Source organism: Globicephala melas, chromosome 15, assembly GCF_963455315.2.
Source record: "Globicephala melas chromosome 15, mGloMel1.2, whole genome shotgun sequence".
Taxonomy (NCBI): Eukaryota; Metazoa; Chordata; class Mammalia; order Artiodactyla; family Delphinidae; genus Globicephala; species Globicephala melas.
Window position 1 is genome coordinate 57,212,736 of NC_083328.1, and position 15,394 is coordinate 57,228,129.

Genomic DNA, 15,394 nt, shown 5'->3' on the forward strand with positions numbered 1-15,394 from the left:
GATCCACCTCCTAGAGTAATGGAAATAAAAACGAAAATAAACAAATGGGACCTAATGAAACTTAAAAGCTTTTGCACAGCAAAGGAAACTACAAACAAGATGAAAAGACAACCCTCAGAATGGGAGAAAATATGTGCAAACGAATCAACAGACAAAGGATTAATCTCCAAAATATATAAACAGCTCATGTAGTTTAATATTAAAAAAAAAACAACCCAATCAAAAAATGGGCAGAAGATCTAAATAGACATTTCTCCAAAGAAGACATACAGATGGCCAAGAAACACATGAAAAGCTGCTCAACATCACTAATTATTAGAGAAATGCAATTCAAAACTACAGTGAGGTATCACCTCACACCAGGTAGAATGGGCATCATCAGAAAATCTACAAACCACAAATGGTGTAGAGGGTGTAGAGAAAAGGGAATCCTCTTGCACTGTTGGTGGGAATGTAAATTGATACAGCCACTATGGAGAACAGTATGGAGGTTCCTTAAAAAGCTAAAAATAGAATTACCATATGACCCAGCAATCTCACTACTGGGCATATACCCAGAGAAAACCATAATTCAAAAAGACATGTGCACTCCAATGTTCAATGCAGCAGTATCTACAATAGCCAGGTCTTGGAAGCAACCTAAATGCCCCTCAACAGACGAATGGATGAGGAAGATGCGGTACATATATACAATGGAATATTACTCAGCCATAAAAAGGAACGAAAGTGGGTCATTTGTAGAGACGATGATCAATCTACAGACTGTCATACAGAGTGAAGTAAGTCAGAAAGAGAAAAACAAATATCGTATATTAACGCATATATGTGGAACCTAGAAAAATGGTACAGATGAACTGGTTTGCAGGGCAGAAATTGAGTCACCGATGTAGAGAACAAACATAAGGACACCGGGGGGGAAAGCGGCGGGGGGGCGTGGTGATGTGATGAATTGGGAGATTGGGATTGACATATATACACTAATGTGTATAAAATGGATAACTAATAAGAACCTGCTGTATAAAAAAAATAAATAAAATTCAAAAAACCCACAAAATCCCACAATGAAATACCATTTGACACCCATTAGAATGGCTATTATCAAACAAAAAAACAGAAATTAGTGTTGGTGAGGAAGAAAAACTGGAACCACTGTGCATTGCTAGTAGAAATGTAAAATGGTACAGCCAGTATAGAAAATACTACGGTGGTTCCTCAAAAAATTAAACATAGAATTACCATCTGATCCAGTAATTCCACTTCTAGGTATGTATCCAAAAGAATTGAAAGCAGAGACCTGAACAGGTATTTGTACACCAATATTCATAGTAGCATTATTCATAAGAGCCTAAAGGTATAGACAACCCAAATGTGCATTGAAGGATGAATAGATAAACAAAATGTGGCATATACACACACTAGAAAATCATCCGGCCTCAAAAAGGAAGGAAATTCTGATCCATGCTACAACATGAATAAACCTTGAAGACATTATACTAAGTGAAATAGCCACAAAAGGACAAATACTGTACGATTCCACTTACATGTGTACCTAGGGTACTCAAATTCACAGAAACAAAGTAGAATGTGGTTGCCAGGAGCCCAGGGGAAGGGGAAATGGGGAGGTAGTGTATAATGGGTACAGAATTTCAGTTGGGGAAGATTAAGTTCTGGAGATTGTTGGTGGTGATGGCTGCACAACAATGTAAATGTACTTAATGTCAATGATTTGTACGCATAAAACTGATTAAAACGGTAATTTTTATGTTATGGACAACACAATCTTTATTTTGCACAACAAAGAAAAATATTTATATGAATATATTAACGTGTAAAACCTTTACAATGCCGCTGTCTCATACCTCCTCCTTCTCCCACCTCCGGCCAGAGGAACCACTAGTCTGATTTCTATCATCATATCTTCTGGCAACTGAACTATATCTACTTTTTTTCCGTCTGGCTTCTTTCACTCAAACTTATATCTGTGAGATTCATCCACGTTGTTGTACAGTAGTTCATTCCTTTCTATTGCTGAGTAGAATTCCACTGTATGAATATATCACAATTTGTACCTCTTTTCACCTGTTTTTAGACATTTGATTATTTCCTCTTTTTTTTTTGCTATTTTATAAATAAAGCTATAGTGAATGTTCCCATGCACGTCTTTATGTAGACATATGTTTTCATTTCTCAAGGGTAAATACCTAGGAGTGGAATTTCTGAGTCATTGGATACATGTATGTTTAGCTTTGTAGAAAATATTCAACAGTCTTCCAAAACTGTAGTGCTGGTTTACACTGCCATTTCAAACTTAGAGTGATGGCAAAGTTGAATAATGAAAACCTGTTTTTCCTTTTTTAATACAAGTTGTTTAATGCTACACAAACTAAGTACTGAATGCTTTGAATCTCTCAGTGCATCAGTTTTTCAACAAGGATCCATATTCGGTGTCTACTAAAAAACTGCACAACTTGAGAGTTGTGAGTTAAGTTTTATGTGGGGCAGAATGAGGACTACAGCCCGGGAGTCAGCATTTCAGATAGCTCTGAGAAACTGCTCCGAAGAGTTAGGGGGGAAGGTCAGTATATATGCGATTGGTGAAGGTGGAGTACACGCAATCAAGCACGCATTTTTGCAGAAGGTTGCTGCTAGTCTCGTGAAGGTTACTGCCAGTCACAAGGAGCAGATGTCACCATGAAAGATTTTAGTGCTTTTCTAGATACAAGGAGATGCAAGAATTGGGCTCATAAAATCTTCTCCTGAAAATATCTATCTGAAGGGCTGTTCTGCCAGTTTTTCCCAGAGCACAGAATGCCTCATTCCTGATCTCCAACCTGAACTCCTTTCAGGGTGTGTTGAAGGTCAGCGGTCGCTGCAGCTTGTGATTTGATCCTTGTAGAGGCAGATGGCAAGTGCCAATTTGTAGCTGACGTCAGGATCACCTGTGCTCTACCCACAGAAACTTTTGCTCTACCCACAGAAACTTTAATTCAACAAGGGCAGGACAGCAGGCCACAGACTTTGGTTTTTTATTTCTTAAAGCTCTTTAAGTGATTCTGATACATGACCAGGTTGAGAACCACTGTCTTAAAGGATGATAATTATAACTTTTTTTTTTTTTTTTTGCGGTACGCAGGCCTCTCACTGTTGTGGCCTCTCCTGTTACGGAGCACAGGCTCCCGACGCGCAGGCTCAGCGGCCATGGCTCACGGGCCCAGCCGCTCCGCGGCATGTGGGATCTTCCCGGACCGGGGCACGAACCCGTGTCCCCTGCATCGGCAGGCGGACTCTCAGCCACTGCGCCACCAGGGAAGCCCCAATTATAACATTTTTAATCATAAAAAATACACTACTCTTATAGCTTGGAAATAAAATGGAGTGGGAGAGAATCTGATTTTAGCTATATTTTGTGAGGACAATAAGTTGGGTGACAAAGTTTCCTTGCAGCTCAGGTTTTATTTCTCTTACTTTAGTTACTTGAACTGCATCATCCATCAACACTCATTGGAATTCCATAAATAACTTTTTTCAGTTGTGCCACCTGCAATTACAGGAAAAAACCTTTAGAAAGATAAACCAGCCCTATTTAAATACCACTGGTTGTTCCAGGGGGGAGGAGTACACTCTAACAAGATGTCTCATAGAGCTGTGCTGAACATTTCAGTAGCCACAGGACAAAGCTCCATCTTAAACAGTTAATTCAGATCACTGAAGAACTCATGAGAACGGTATTCAACAATATATTAGGTCCTTCCTGTGGAGGACCTTCCTCCCTAATCCCCAAACCTAGACTATTCCACTGTAGGGTTGTTTATGTACCATAAGGTCCCCCCCAGGGGACATCTGGCAATGTCTGAAGATAGTTTTGATTGTCTAACAAATCACAGGACAGCCCTTCCATGACAAAGAATTATCCCAAAGGCCAAAGTTGAAAACCCCAGCATTGGTCAAAAACTCACCTTCAGGTCCAAGCTCTGCAACCCATTAGCTAAGTGACCCAGGCCAAATTTATTAACCTCTCTAAGCCTCAGTTTTCTCCCTTGGAAAAAGACTAGAGTCTGAATTTAATATTCTCTCCCATTCTAAATGTTAAGATACTAAAATAATCAAATTTATATTGAAATAATACCTAACACTTAAGCATATGCAATGGGCCAGACATCATACTAAATGTTTTTATGTGTTCTACCTCATTTAACCTTCAACATAGCCCTATAAGGCAGATGCTACCACTATTCTTCTTATTCAGATGAATAAACTGATGCACAGAGACTTGCCTAAGGTCACAAAGTGGTAAGCAGCAGAGCCAGGATTTGAACCTGATCAATCTGATTCTGGAGCCCTCATTCTTAACATTATCTTCTCCATCCTTTTGGACCTTTGGACAGAGGACTGAGTTAACCAAATCCCTCAATTCACAGCCCAGTAAAGACCATACAGACTGCAGGTCAGAAACAAAGAGACACTATTTTTAAGCTACAAATTAGACAAGATTAAGAAACAAAATCTGAAACTGTTGAGGATCTGATGCTATAGGCTGCTTATACCTTGCACTGACACTGTAAAAGAACTTTCAACATGAAGAGCCATAAGAATATTCACTCTTCAATCTACTTTACTTCTTGGAGTCTATTCAAAGAAAACAATCCTAAGTACAGTAAAGAACTTCACAGAAAGATGCTCATTGCTCTATTTTTATTAATATAGAAAATTTAGAAACTTAGGGAATGGATATATAAACTTGTTAGAATATTATGTATCCATTTAAAAAGTTTAGAAAAATTACAAAATAACCCACTTATGTAAATAGGAAAAACGGGAAACTTTTTTTTCATTTTTTTATTATGTTAAAACACGTTACATAAAATTTACCACCGTAACCATTTTTAAATGCACAATTCAGTGGTGTTAACTACACTAGCATTGTTATGCAGCCATCATCACCATCTAGCTCCAAAATTCTTTTGATCTTGTAAAACTGAAACTCTATATACCTATTAAACAATAACTCCCCATACTCCCCTCCCTAAAAGCCCCTGGCAACCACCATTCTTCTGTCTGTCTCTATGATTTTAACCACTCCAAGTACCTCATATAAGTGAAATCACACAGTATTTGTTACTGGCTTATTTCACTTAGCATAATGTCCTCAAGGTTCATCCACGTTGTAGCATACCGAAGAATTTCCCAAGGCTGAATTTTACTCCTCTGTATGTATATGCCACATTTTGCTTATTCATTCATCTGCTGATGGACAGTTGGGTTGTTTCCATATTTTAGCTACTGTGAATAATGCTGCTATGAATGCTGGTGTACAAATATCTCTTAAAGACCTTGCTTAAATGCTCTGGGGCATATACCAGAATCAGAATTGCCAGATCATATGGTAATACTATGTTTAATTTTTTAAAGAATCTCCACACTGTATTCCACAGCTTTTACACCACTTTACATTCCCACCAACAGTGCACAGGGTTCTAATTTCCCCACATCCTCACCAACACTTGTTTTCTGGTTTGTTTTTTGGATAGTAGCCATCCTAATTAATGTGAGCAGGACAGTACATTTTATGTCCTAGCAGACACAAAGATATACTGCTCAGATCCCTCTTCGATAAGGGAATTCCTGTCTAGTTGCAAGGACTGTGGTTAGCTGACAGCTTCCTGCTGTTAACCCCTTTAGAATCCACCTTAGCTTTCAAACAGAGGGCACACTTTCCTCAGGACTGCCCCCAGCCAATGACTGGGCAATGTGGTGGTACAATGGCCTAGCCCTTTCCAACCAGTGAGGCAATCTGGCAATCTGGGCTGGCAGAGATTTTGTCAGGTGTGAACTGCAGTCTGATGGCTTCCCATGCCCAACCTAATCCTTTCTCTTTTTCTTCACAGGCATTACTCCTCAATAAGCCCTTTGCCCTCCTACTCCATCTCAATCTGATTCCTGAAGAACCCAACTGGCACATATATTAAATGTACTCTGATTGAGAAACAAAAACCAGTGGGGAAAAATAAGACTCCCAATAGATAAACTAAAATATTAACAACAATGGTGGGTACTATCCAAGTATTCCTTAACCAACATCTATTGCTTGTACATAATAAAAAACATTAAAAGAAGACTCTATACTAAATTTTGCTCCTGAGGAAATATTCTAAGGGTAGGATAAATTGGTATATTTTGTACACAATGTGCCCAAATATTCACTGAGGGGTGTGTCATAAACTGCTGGTGTTCTTCAAAAAAAGCACATGCCCAGGTACTAAGGAACTAAAAGATCAGGCAGTGGGCTTCACAGACATTTCACAGGCTTTTCATAGACATTTCATAGGGTTCCTCATTCATGTAATTAAAATTTGTACTCATTTAAATGAAAGATTTTCAGAAGAGATAATGGAGCCTGTTCAGTTCACCCTCCTATTCTCATGGATGAGATCAATGCCCCAGACAGGATAAGGGAAGAACAGTTGTTGGCCTTGTTTCTCAATGCCTATGTCCATTTCTCTTTCCAGCTATACAGATACTGTGTCCAAATGTAGGAAAAACATTAAAGATACAATTCCAAAAAGGATAAAATAAGATTATTCCAAGAACTATTCAAAATCTATCTCTTTCTATGAAAAACTGAATGGTGGCATCTGATATTGCCATTCCAAGCAGTTTCCTTGCCAAGTGCTGACTCCCTCAGTACATGAATAGACACAAGCATTTATCATCTTAAAGAACTTCTCAAACCAAATCTCCAATGCCTCCCCTTCCCAGCTATCAATTTCTCCCCTTTCCTTCCCTCAATAGTACACTCAGTTTCTCTCAATAGTACACTCAGTTTCTCTCCTGCTCTACCTCAAACCCTTTGACATACACTCTCACTTGGTCTCCACAGGAACTCCTCTTGATAAGAGTCAACAGCGATCTCCAAAGAAGACTTCACAATCCTTAGTTACACCACCAAACTGTGAATCTGACCATTGCCACAAGTCCCATCATTACTCAATCAGCACTTCATCTCAGTAAATATAGAACTGCCCCTTAAATACTGGTTCCATGCCCAACCTTCTCACTCTATCCCAGCAGTTCCCAAAGCTGGCTGCACATTAGAAGGCTGGGGAATTCTTTAAACCACCTCCCCACCGCCCCCAACTCAAGGACATCACAATCTCAGAGGGTGGGGGTAGGAAGTAACCCTGGCAGTGTGTGTTTGGGTTTTTTGGGTTGTTTTTAATTAAGTACCCAGGGTGATTCCAATGTGCAGCCAGGGCTGAGAACCACTCCTCCATCAGGCTTTCTGGATCTCATCTTTTCTCCCCCCATGTATCTCCAGCCTCAAATTCTCTTCAGAATCCCATATCTATATATGCCCTTGCCTTCTAGACCTGCATAGCTCAAGCACCTCTGATTCAAATAACCAACATTCATAGAAATATGTTATTTTCTCCTATATCTATTCCTCCTTAATTGCTTATCTCAGTGGATAAAAATCACCATCTATTCCAGGAATCAGCAAACCTTTTCTGTGAAGAGCCACACAGTAAACATTTGGCTTTGTAGGTCATACAGCCTCTGTCACAATTATTCAGCTCTGCTGTTGTAGCACAAAAGCAACAAAAGACAACAGGTAAAGTTTGAGTGGAGCTATAGTCCAATAAAACTTTATTTATGAACACTGAAATTTGAATTTTATATAATTTCCACAAGTCATTAAATATCATTCTTCTTTTGATTTGACTTTTTCCAACCATTTAAAGATGTTAAAACAATTCTTAGTTTGTGGGCTGTGCAAAAAACTGTCAAGCAGGTCAGTTTGCCAACTCTGGTCTTCCCCCTTACCCAAGCCAGAGATCCTAGATGTCCCAATTCCTTCCTCTCCTTTAGCCACAAGAATCAATCATTACCTCTAGTAAAGTACTTGTTACAAACTATTATAAGTGTTTATGGCCTCCTTCAACTGACAGTAAGATCCTTGAAGGTAAGAAACATGTCTGTTCTAAGACATTGGTTTCTTTTTAGTTCAGCTCATTTTTGAACTTAACAGTAAGGTTTAAAGGGAAAAGAAAAACACAACAAATGTTAAAATGCATTAAATAAAGGCTCAGGCAAACATGAAGGATATTCCTTATCAAGTACAATTAATAATGATCTTTGCTATTCAATGCTTCAATAACTGCTCGATTTCTGTTTTCTGGGTGTTTTCTGCTTTTCAAGGCCATGAAATGTTGTATGGATCTTTGAAACAATCAACTTGAGATGCCAATACTGTTGCTATCACCACGAGAGCTGGGTCTATAAGCAGCCTTTATGCCTTCTACACACATTTCCTTTCTAAGTGGCACCTTCAACTATAATCACATCTTGAAAGTCATTCAATAAAGAAGGAAAAACCAGGCATACTAAGAAAAAAAAAATTTAAAGACATAACCAGAAACATCAAAAATCAGCAGCTCAACAAGGATCAGAATAATAACCATTTGTTAATGCTTAGTAAGTGTCAGGCACTGTGTCAAAGTGTATAATGTTCAGAATTTAACATATCTTCAAAACAAGCACAGAAAACAGATGCTTCATTTTGCACATGCAGAAACTGTGGCACAGAGTAGTTAAATAACTTGTCCACAGTCAAACAATTGGTAGGTGACAAGACTGAGACTCAAACCCAGGTATATATGATTCCAAAATCTATGGTCTCCCCACTGGTTGAATAGGGCCTATAACCAAGGTAGGTCAATAGCCACTGGAGGAGAAGGGCTTCCTCCAGAAGGAAAGTTTCAAAGCCCTGTTTGAAATGTATCATAACTGTCATATAATTACAAAACTCCTGAGTATGGTGCCACATACACAACCAGTGAGGCTTTCTAATCACTGTCTAACTAAATGAATAAAATAAACTGGAAGAGCCAATTCCTTGATATAGTGGAACCTCTTACTCTAAAGATGGGAAACAAAATCTTATGGCAAATTAGAACACTGCCATGGTTCCATTTCCTACTGTTAATAGAGCCATTGTCAGGAAGTCCCATGCTTACTATAGCAACCACTGGTCTTGCTATTCACAAAGTTTCTGCCTTTTTGCTTCCTCAGGAAACAGACAAGAAAATCAGGCTCCTGATCTCTTTCTTTAAAGGGAAAGCTGTCGTTTAAAACTGGAAATTAATAAATGAATATGTAAAAGTAATTTTATATTTTGGCTGACACCCAATATTTCTGTACATTAAACTCAATCTTTAAAGCACACGGTCTTATCTTTTTAATCTTCAAATACAGGAGTCTAGAAAATCTGCTACAACTCTCCAGCCACAAAAATCTAAAGATACTGGATAAATGCTTACACGCTTTGAAAAGTTTAGCTAAGTTCTGAAGAAAGTAGAGGAAACTGCTAAAGGCATAACAAGTTACCACAAGGTTAGAGGTCAGAAGTCCAGGCACACCATGGCTAGATTTTCTGCTCAGGATCTCATCAGGATAAACTCAAGATTTATGCCATTCTGTGTTCTCATCTGGAGCTCAAGATTCTCTTCCAAGTTCACATGGTGTGGCAGAATTCAGTTCCGTGCAGTTGTAGGACAATGGTCCCTGCTTCTTTGCTACTTCTCATTCAACGGTTGCAGAAGAGGGGGGCATGAGAGAATGGTCACATCCCACGTCTCGGGCAAGTCCCTGGGATAGGCCGCCAAGTGAGGGTCCTTGGCTTCTCACAGGGAAGAATTCAAGAGTAAGCCAGAAGTAGAGTGAAAGCAGATTTATTCAGGGAGATACACACTCCATAGACAGAGTACGGGCTGTATCAGAAGGTGAAAGAGCCCTAGGAGATACACATTCCATAGACAGAAGGTGGACCATCTCAGAGGGTGAGAGTGGCCCCGGGCTGTGAGGGTGATTAGTTTTTATGGGCTGGGTAATTCCAATTATTTTGGGGAAGGGGCAGGGATTTCCAGGAATTGGGCCACCACCCACTTTTTGGCCTTTTCTGGCCAGCCTCGGAACTGTCATGGCGCTGGTGGGTGTGTCATTTAGCATGATAATATATTACACTGAGTGCATAATGAGGCTCAAGGTATGCTGGAAGTCATCTTGCGACACCTTGCGCCTAGTTGGTTCTAACTAGTTTTTATCATATTCTCAATGGCTGTGTCACTCTTTCAATGGTTGTGCCCTGTCCCCTTCCCTCCTGTCTCACAAGGGCCATTGTCAGCTGCTAGAGGCCATCTGCAATCCTTGCATATGGACTCTTCCATCTTCAAAGCCAGCAATGGAAAAATCTCCCTCTTGTTCAATCCTTCTCATGTTTTAAATCATCTGACTCTTCCTTGCTGACTCTGGACCCCCAAATTACAACTTTTTGCTCTTTGAGAAACACCATTAAAAACTGAAAAAGCAACTCACAGGCTGGGAGACAACATTTATTTTATTTATATAGTTGGCTAAAAAGTTCATTCAGTTTTTTCCATAACATGGCTCTAGTGACACTTAGTTGTCTTTAACTTCATTTGAAACAATTTTGTTCGACTGTATGTGACAACTGTCATATCAGCGTGCATTTAAAAAGACTTATCAGGGACTTCCCTGCTGGCACAGTGGTTAAGAATCTGCCTACCAATGCAGGGGACACGGGTTCGAGCCCTGGTCCGAGAAGATCCCACATGCCACAGAGCAACTAAACCTGTGTGCCACAACTACTGAGCCTGTGCTCTAGAGCCCACATGCCACAACTACTGAAGCCCGTGCTCTTCAACAAGAGAAGCCACCTCATTCAGAGAAGCCCTCGCACTGCAACAAAGAGTACCCCTGCTTGACGCAACTAGAGAAAGCCCGCACACAGCAACAAAGACCCAATGCGGTAAAAAATATTTAAATTAATTAATTAATTTTAAAAATAAATTAATTAAATAAAATTAAATTTTCATATCAAAATTGGTGAATTTTTGTGTAGCCATTTTAATATTGAAGATGGAAGAAAAGAAGCAACATTTTCGGCATATTATGCTTTTTTTTTTTTTTTTTTTTTTTTTTTTGCGGTACCTGGGCCTCTCACTGTTGTGGGCCTCTCCCGTTGCGGAGCACAGGCTCTGGACGTGCAGGCTAAGCAGCCATGGCTCACAGGCCTAGCCACTCCGCGGCATGTGGGATCTTCCCGGACTGGGGCACGAACTCGTGTCCCCTGCATCGGCAGGTGGACTCTCAACCACTGCGCCACCAGGGAAGCCTGTATTATGCTTTCTTATTTCAAGAAAGGTAAAAACACAACTGAAATGCAAAAAGAGGTTTGTGCAGTGTATGGAGAAGGTGCTGTGACTGATCAAACATGTCAAAAGCGGTTTGCGAAGTTTAGTGCTAGAGATTTCTCCCTGGACAATGCTCCATGGTCAGGCAGACGACTTGAAGTTCACAGCAATCAAATCAAGACATAAATTGAGAACAATCAACATTATACCATGAGGAAGATAGCTGACATACTGAAAATATCCAAATCAAGCGCTGAAAATCATTTGCACCAGCTTCATTATGTGAATCGCTTTGATATTTCAGTGCATATAAGTTTAGCGAAAAAACCTTCTTGACCATATTTCCGCATGTGATTCTCTACTTAAACAATGAAAATGTTCCGTTTTTAAAACAAATTGTGACGGGCGATGAAAAGTGGATGCTATACAATAATGTGGAACAGAAGAGATCGTAGGGCAAGCGAAATGAACCACCACCAACCACACCAAAGGCCGGTCTTCATCCAAAGAAGGTGATGTCTTGCAATAAACCTTTCTCCGCTCCCAATTCCACGTTTTGGTTTGTTTGGCCTCACTGTGGGTCGGCACACGAACTTGGGTTCGACAACAATTTCACTACTTATTGAGCCCCAAACTTATACACCATACTGAACATCTGCCATTGGCCCTCCCACAAACACCTTGAACTCAACATGTCCAAAATCAAATTTAGCAACTTGGAAGCATAATGCTTAGGAGGCAAAGGTTCTGGAATGAAGACTACCTGGGTTGAAATCCTGGCCCTGCCTCTTTCTTATTAAATGTCTGACCCTGGAAAAGATACTCCAATCTTTCTTTGTTTCTCTCATCTGTAAAATAGAAATAATAATTTAAACTATCCCACACCGACAGGTTATGGTTTATGACAGTGAATAAAATCAAGGTCTGAAATGGTCAATCCTTGTTTCACCATGGAGGTTCATGCTATGTTGAGATGTGAGTCTCATGACAATGGGTTTGTGAAACCGAAAAACTACAGTGCTTCTTAGAATCAAAGATGTAGTTTCCATACCACCACATTTTAACCACATTTCTGTTATCAATGACGTGTACATCTTAAAATATTTTTTTGAAAAACTGACATTAAATTGATAATGAAGGAAATATTAAAGTAGATATTGCCTCTCAAAAAAAAAAAAAAAAAAGGTGATGTTGTGTATATGGTAGGATTGGAAGGGAGTCCTCTATTATGAGCTCCTTCCGGAAAACCAAACAATTAATTCCAACAAGTACTGCTCCCAGTCAGACCAACTGAAAGCAGCACTTGATGAAAAGTGTCCAGAACTAGTCAACAGAAAACACATAATGTTCCATCAGGATAACGCAAGACGGCACGTTTCTTTGATGACCAGGCGAAAACTGTTACAGCTTTGCTGGGAAGTTCTGATTCATCGTCATATTCACCAGACATTGCACCTTCAGATTTCCATTTATTTCGGTCTTTACAAAATTCTCTAATGGAAAAATGTCAATTCCCTGGGAGACTGTAAAAGGCACCTGGAACAGTTCTTTGCTCAAAAAGATAAGAAGCTTTGGGAAGATGGAATTATGACGTTGCCTGAAAAATGGCAGAAGGTAATGGAACAAAATGGTGAACATGTTGTTCAACGAAGTTCTTGGTGAAAATGAAAAATGTGTCTTTTATTTTTACTTAAAAACCAAAGGCACTTTTTGGCCAACCCAATATTATATACATATACATATATATGATTAATGAACTGTATCCAGAATATATAAAGGACTCTTAACAACTCATGTGTAAGATAATTTTAACAAATGATAATCCAAAAGAAAAGGCCAAAGATTTAAGATGATACTTCACAGAAGCAAATATGGCCAATAAACACATAAACAGATGTTCAACATCATTAGTTATTAGGAAAATGCAAATTAAAACCACAATGAGACACAACCACAAACTCGTTACAATGACTAAAATTTAAAAGCTGTCAATACCAAGTGTTGGTGAGGATGTGGAGGAACTACAACTCTTGCACATTGCTGATGGGAATATAAAGTGTAAAACTATGAAAAACAGTTTGGCAGGTTCTTGTAAGGCCAAACATACACTTAAACCATAAAACTCAGCAATTCCATAAAAACATATATCTACAAAAAGACATGTACACATATGATCCTAGCAGCTTTATTCATAAGGGAATCAAATTAGAAATAACCTAAATGCTTATTAACGTATGGAAGATAGACTATAGTATATTCATACAATGGAAAACTGCTCAGAAAAAAGGAATTAACTACTAATATACCTAACAGCATGGATAAATGTCAAAAACAACATGCCGAGTGAAAGAATCCAGACGGAAGAGTACTACTGTATGATTCTAGTTATACAGCACTCTAGAAAAGACAGTCTAATCTACAGTGACAGATAGCAAATCCACAGTTGCCTGGGGTGCAGGAAGTAAGGGGAGAGAAGAATGAGAAGGGCACAGGGAACTTTCTGGGTTTAAGGAAATGTTATATATCTTGACTGTGGTGACGGTCACTCAGGTATATAAATTTGGCAAAACTCATTCAACTGTATACGGAAAATGGGCACATTTTATTGTAAGAAGATTGATTATACCTCAATAAAGTTGATTTTAAGAAGATAATATCATTTAGTATTTGATATCCTGAAGACATGCCTGCAATACAATCTTGCAGAACAGTCATTCATAATAAACCCTACATACAATGCAAAAGATAGGATAAAACACAAGATAACAGCTAATTAATTACTACTTAAAAGTCTACATATCAATGTCATACATCATATTAATAAAAGGGAAAAATACATCATCATCTCAACTAATGCAGAAAATAATCACTTAACAAAAATCAAACACCCTTGCATGACAAAAACACTCAACAAACTTGGAATAGAAGGGAACTACCCTAATATGACAAAGGGAATTACGAAAAACCCACAGCTATATTCAATGGGGGAAAATTGAAAGCTTTCCCCCTAATAGCAGGAATAAACACCAATGCCCACTTTTGCTGCTTCCATTCAACAAGGTACTGGGAGTTTTTGCCAGAGCAATCAGGCAAGAAAAATAAAAATAAAAGGCATTCAAAATAGAAAGGAAGAAGTAAAACTATCTCTCTTCATATATAGAAAATCCAAAAAAAACACACACAAACTGTTACAGCTAATAAATACAGCAAAGCTGCAAGATCAACACAAAAATCAGTTGTAGGGGGCTTCCCTGGTGGCACAGTGGTTAAGAATCTGCCTGCCGATGCAAGTGAACACAGGTTTGAGCCCTCGTCCAGGAAGATCTCACATGCCACGGAGCAACTAAGCCTGTGTGCCACAACTACTGAGCCTGTGCTCTAGAGCCCACGAACCACAACTACTGAGCCCATATGCCACAAATACTGAAGCCTGCGTGCCTAGAGCCCATGCTCCACAACAAGAGAAGCCACCACAATGAGAAGCCCGCACACTGCAACAAAGAGTAGCTCCAGCTCGCCGCAACTAGAGAAAGCCCGCGCGCAGCAATGAAGACCCAACACAGTCAAAATAAATTAATTAATTAATGTTTTAAAAAAATCAGTTGTAGGGACTTCCCTGGTGGTGCAGTGGTTAAGAATCTGCCTGCCAACGCAGGGGACATGGGTTTGAGCCCTGGTCCGGGAAGATACCACATGCTGCAGAGCAGCTAAGCCCGTGCGCCACAACTACTGAAGCCCGCGCACATAGAGCCCGAGCTCCACAGCAAGATAAGCCACCACAATGAGAAGCCCGCGCACCTACTTGCTGCAACTAGATAAAGCCTGCTCGCAGCGACAAAGACCCAACACAGCCAAAAATAAATTAATCAAAAAATAAAATAAAATACATCTTTAAAAAAATCAGTTGTATTTCTATACACTAGCAATGATCAATCCAAAAATAAAGTTAAGAAAAATCTCATTTAAAATAGCATCAGAAAATAAAATACTTAGGAGTAAATTTAACCAAGGAGGTACAAGACTTGTAAACTGAAAAGTACAAAACACTGCTGAAATAAATTAAACATGACCTAAATAAATGGAAACATATCCTGTGTTCAGGGATTCCAGGACTTGATATTGTTAAGATAGCAACACTCCCCAAATCAACCTACAGAGCCAATGTAATCCCTTTCAAAATCCCA

At 39.2% G+C, this 15,394-nt stretch overlaps 1 protein-coding gene across 2 annotated transcripts in view; it reads right to left on the reverse strand.

Annotated features, from left to right (window-relative positions):
• Nucleotides 1–15,394, reverse strand: part of PTPRA (protein tyrosine phosphatase receptor type A) — a 183,725-nt gene that overhangs the window by 128,241 nt on the left and 40,090 nt on the right. The gene's annotated exons all lie outside the window — the stretch shown is intronic.